The sequence below is a fragment of the Nicotiana sylvestris genome, chromosome 10, assembly GCF_000393655.2.
Source record: "Nicotiana sylvestris chromosome 10, ASM39365v2, whole genome shotgun sequence".
In the NCBI taxonomy this organism is placed as follows: domain Eukaryota; kingdom Viridiplantae; phylum Streptophyta; class Magnoliopsida; order Solanales; family Solanaceae; genus Nicotiana; species Nicotiana sylvestris.
Genome location: NC_091066.1, coordinates 130,685,893 through 130,691,755, shown reverse-complemented (window position 1 = coordinate 130,691,755; position 5,863 = coordinate 130,685,893).

Sequence of the window (5,863 nt, the reverse complement as noted above, 5' to 3'; positions counted from 1 at the left end):
CTAAAAACATTTTCCAAAACCCGGAATCTCATGAAACCACAAGCCTTGGAATGTCTACCAGTGTCTAATTCCAGAATATATAATAAGGAAAAGAAAATACATAAGGTTAATACAATAGGGAGAGTAGAAAGGGACTCCTCAGTCTGCGGACGCGGCAGATATACCTCGAAGTCTCTGGAACAGTCACCTCGCCTCAAGGGTGATAGGACTGAGTCAAAGTACCTGGATCTGCACATGAAAAACATGTGCAGAAAGGGCATGAGTACACCACAGTGGTACTCAGTAAGTGTGAAGCCTAACCTCGGTCACCTAGTGACGAAGAAGGTCAGGGCCCTACTGAGGTTAAATAAAATATAAAGTTCGACAGTGTAGAATAGATCAGTATAAACAAGTACAGTAGTAAAAGTATCACAAGATATAAAAGATCAACAATAACTATTATAGAGGCAAGGTAAACACAGAAAGAAATAAGGCTCAGCACTAAAATAACAATCGGGGATCTCCCAGGATACCATCCTGTAGTCCCAATTATACATATCCAATGGATCACCCGGGATCCCGTCCAGTAGTCCAACTCATAGTGCGCGGGGATCTACCGGAATCCCGTTCCGTAGTCCCAAATGTAAATACTAAGTAATGAGGGAATCTACCGGGTGCAGTTCTGTAGTTCCATATAATTGTGCAGGGGGATCTACCGGAATCCCACATCCGTAGTCACAAATAAATAGACAAGGGGGAGCTACCGGAATCCCACATCGTAGTCCCAAATATAATTACACAGCAACATCAGGAAAATATTCTGAAATGTCAATTTCATATCAAGGCAAACAAGTAATTCTAGCCTAGCATGCTGCACGAAATTCAGGTAAAGCAGTTTGAGCAAATAAGACAATTAAAACACTTAGACATACTTTTCTAAGCTAATAACAGGCTTTAAATGCGGGTAATATAAATAGGAAAATAAACATACTAGTAATTACTTAATGAAAACCGGGTTTTCAACAATTAGCACAAGTACGCACTTGTCACCTCACGTACATGGCATTTCAATTAACAGTAATACCAAATCCTAAGGGGAAGGTCCCCCACACAAGGTTAGGCAAGCCACTTACCTCGAACCAGTTCAAATCTATCTGAAACCATGCTCTTGCCACGAGTACTCGACTCCAAATGGCCAAAATCTATTCAATTCAATTGCATAATGTAAATAACACTTCAATTAACTTATTTTACAAAGAAACTCTAAGCTAATACGTGAAATTAGGTAAAATGACCAACATGCCCCTTGGGCCCATGCCTTGGAATCGGGTAAAATATACATTTTTAGAATTCTCACTCTTACGAGTTCAGTCATACCAAAAGTACCAAAATCAGACCTCAAATGGTCCCTCAAATCATTACTCAAAGGTCTCTAATTAGTCAAGACCTAACCCCCAAATTATCCCTAATTTTCCTTAATTTTTCATACTTATAATGATAAAAATCACTCCAATAACGAGTTTAGGGACCAAATACCTTACCCTAATGAACTCCTCTGAAAATCCCTCTTGAAAAATGCTCCCGAAGCTTCTTCCCGTTTGAAAAGAGCTGAAAAATAGCTAAATTTCGTGAAGGCAAGTATTTATATATTTCGGCCCAGTTAATCCGCTTTTGCGGCTTTGGGACCACATCTGCGAGGACATGGTCGCATCTACGACCTTTCACTTAAAGACCAGCTTCCGCACCTGCAATTACCCATTCGCAGATGCGGTACTGCTTTTGCGATAAGTCTCTCGCATTTGTGGACCCTGCTGATCCTCCCCAATTATGCTTTTGTGATTGCTCCACCGCTTCTGCAGCTCCGCACCTGCGGGACCCAACTGCAGGTGCGGTTATGATAGATATCAGCAGTTTCAGCTACTTCAAACCACTTCCAATTCTTCCGACAACCATCTGTAATCATCCCGAGGCCCCCGGGACCTCAACCAAAAGCACAAACAAGTCTAATACCACTGTCCAAACTTATACCAATCCTTAAAACACCTAAAACAATATAGAAATGATGAATCAACCACGGATTTAAGCCTAAGAACTCCAAAACTCTTAAAATACGCTTTCGATCAAAAAGTCTTTCAAACCTCGTCCGAATGACCTGAAATTTTGTACACATGTCATTCTACACTACAGAGCTACTCCAACTTCCGGAATTCCATTCCGACCCTCGGATCAAAATCTCACTATCGAACTGGAAACTTCAAAATTCGACTTTCGGCATTTCAAGCCTAAATTAGCTACAGACCTCCAAAACACCATCCGAACATGCTCCTAAATCCGAAATCACCCAACAGAGCTAACAGAACCATCAGAATTCCATTTCAAGGCCATCTTCATATTGTTCCAACTACAATCAAATTTCAAACACTTAAGCTCTCATGTAGGGACTAAGTGTCCCAAAACTCTCCGAAACTTAAAATCGAACATCCCGGCAAATCAAAATAGCAGAAATAAACACGGGGAAAGCATTTAATAAGGGATAGGGGTATTAATTCTTAAGACGACCAGCCGGGTCGTCATAGAAGTAGGTGAAACAAAGTTATTGGGGTCGGAGTTAGTGCAATAGGTTGTAGAAAAGGCGAAGCTAATTCGAAGCCTACTGTTGGGTGCCCAAAGCAGGAAAAAATCCTTCTTGGATAACTGTCAGCGAGAATTGGGGTTCTCTATAGGATACTGGGTATTCTAAAAGGTGTCATCTATGAAAAGTGTGATAAGATTTGGTAAAAGAGGCAAACTCAGCCCCCGGTATATTGCACCGTACCGGATTATTCAGAAGGTCGGCCAAGTAGCTTATAAGCTCGAGTTAAACCCGAAAAAGGAAGCAGTGCATTTGGTGTACCACGTGTCTATGTCCGAAAGTGCTTGAGCAATTCGTCCGGTATCACCCCTGTTGAAGATATTCAAGTCATAGAAGATCTATCCTACGTAGAAGTCTCGGTGGCTATCCTAGATCGACAAATCCGTAAGCTGCGAACTAAAGAAGTGGCTTCAGTTAAAGCACTTTGAAGGAACAAAATTAAGGAAGAAGTGATGTGGGAAGCTGAAGAAGATATAAAATCTAGGTGCCCCCTTTTTACTCAACACTACGGGAGGCAGTAATGATGAGACCATCGAGATGGGCCACGATTCAACATTCGAGGATGAATGTTATGAAGAGTGGGATGATGTTACAACCCACACCTACATAAAGCTTAGTAAGTGTGACTTTTAGTGCGGCTAATCAGATGTCGACGCGTTTCCGGGCAGAAAAGGCAACTGCATGCGACCAGATTTCGCCAGTCACACCGGGCACGACAGCCAAAGCGGGGGCGACCCATTTTTCATGTGAAATCGACGGAGTTCCCTATTCTTGGTACCTATATATAAGGGCATTATGTCTCAATCTCTTTAACTTTTAAGAAAGATCACTCTCCACAATTCACCAGATGCTCTCACACCTAATTTGAAGTTCTAGAATAGACTAAACTGAATTAGGAGACGGTTCTATTATGATTTAGCTTGAAGAAACATTGGAATCGCTGCTGTAATATGTACCATCTGGTGGTATTGATTCTGAAGATTTGTTTGAGGCAAAGTTAGCCACCATAAAAGTGTAATTAGATCTTCAACAAGGTATGTAGGGCGACTTTCTTTTCTTGGCATGAGTTAGCGTAAGCTCCTCCTTCTTTCTAAATGATTCATGTGTTGTAAGGTTTTGTAGTTCTGAAGACCTTTTGATAATATTATCCTGTTCTTATACATTCATGTTGGTAGCATTTATTTCAAAGTCTATGATGTTCCTAGTTAGTTTTTTGGGTTCGGAGAGTATGATTCGTTTTGAACTCAAATTTGTTATCCCTTCAAACTGCTACTGCATTGCACTTGTATATATATATGTATCTATTTCACTTTTACGAGTCGTGCTATAGTTGGTTGGGTACGGCACTTATTGTACAATCAGTGGTCAGTTGGGTATGAGGTGAAATACTATAGAGCCCTTGTGTGGTCAGGTACGACCGAGCCCTGGTGTGGCCAGGTACGGTCGAGCCCTAGTGTGGTTGGGTACGACCGAGCCCTCTATGACGCCGGGTACGAGATAATGTAAGTAAGACACCATCGAGCCCTTGCGAGGATGGGTATAATCGAGACCTCCTAAGGCTGGGTACGATGTGATGAGATATAGAAACTATCGAGCCCTCTGCGACTCCGGGTACGATATAAGGTGATATGCCCTAAACAAGGCTAAATGATGTTATATTAAATTCAGTGTACAATCTCTCTGAGTGGACTAACCCTTTATAAAGCTTGTATATTTTTAAGTCTACTGCTCAACTGTGCCCAGGTTGAAGGCATGCTCTCATGTCTTTTATGTTATATCCCTGATTTACATGTTTACCCTTACATACTCAGCACATTTTCCATACTGACGCCCCTTTATTTCAGGCGTTGTGTTCATGCCCACAAGTACAGATAGACCCGGTGACGTTCCTCCCTAGTAGGGTGCTGTGCCAGCTGACTGGTTGTAGCTCTCCACTCCTTCAGAGTGGCGGTTCAGAAGTCAATAGGTACTGAAGCAGATGTTCTTAATGTTTTGGGTACAGTGGGGCCCTGTCCCGACCAAGTTGTGTATATATTTAACTCATTTGATTTCCTTAAGAGGCTTGCAGACTAGAGTTGATTGTATGTAAAAAGGTGGAAGTATAACTCTATTACAGTCGTAAATATGTATGGAAAGTAAAGCTTCTTTTGCTAATTAATTGTACACATTATAGTTCTGGTATTGTTACTTGGAGGCCTCAATGACCCGATTTAATGAATTAAAAAAATGTAAGAACCAACGCCGGTTCGCACGGGCCTTCGAGCATCATGTGCCGGTCGCACCTCCCAATGTTGGGGTGTGATAATTTCTAATGCGTTACTTATAATCTCGTCGAACTACTCTTAGCAGATCATGAGTTCTTTATCTATCACAATTATCTCTATATTAGAGGTGATAATTTACTAGAAATATTCTCTCGAATTAATCTAGCTTGCACTCCGAACATTTATTACGATCATGTCAAAGCTTTGTTATTATTAAACTTGCTTTTAAATCCAAGTGTTTGATCTCCTCAAGTACTTAGGAGTGATGTTCTCAACAACAACCTAATTTGATGTTGTTTGTCAAGCAACTCAAGATAAATAGGTACAGTTAATCAAGAGCCCTTTAATTAACTACAATCAAAATATAGTTGAACAAATAGAGATTAAAACGGCTCAATTATAATCAAACACAATCAAGAATTCATCCAACAATCAGTTCCATCAAACCCTAGAGTAAAATTTTAGCTGCTCATAGTAGTATGTAAAAATTATAACCAATAAGAGAAATAAGTTGAATAATGAAAACTCGTTGGCGAATCCGTTTGCCATCGCTCTTTGGGCGTTCTTACCTTTAAACGTATTGTCTCCCCCAAAAAACATCATTCTAGGATGTATTTATATGATTTAGGGTTTGCATGAGTCGCATTTGACCAATTCAACCTCGGACAGGAGAACTGAAAGCTCATTCTCAATCGTCGCGTCATGAGAGGATGCAGACGAGCTGCTTCAGGTCTTTCCCAATAGTCCTCGTGATGGGAGCACGCATTCATTGGCTTCACTGCCTCTGCCGGAGGCTGACTTCTTTTAGTCCATGTCTGTTTGTGATGCGAGCAGGGCATATGACCTGACCCTTTAACTTCTTTGTGTTCTTCACTCAACTTTTGCTCCAGATTGATCTCTTTCAGTCTTCTTTCGTTACAAATAAAAAGCATGTAACAAGCTCAAACACATCAAAAGCCATACGAACTACGGTACTTAAGCACAAGAT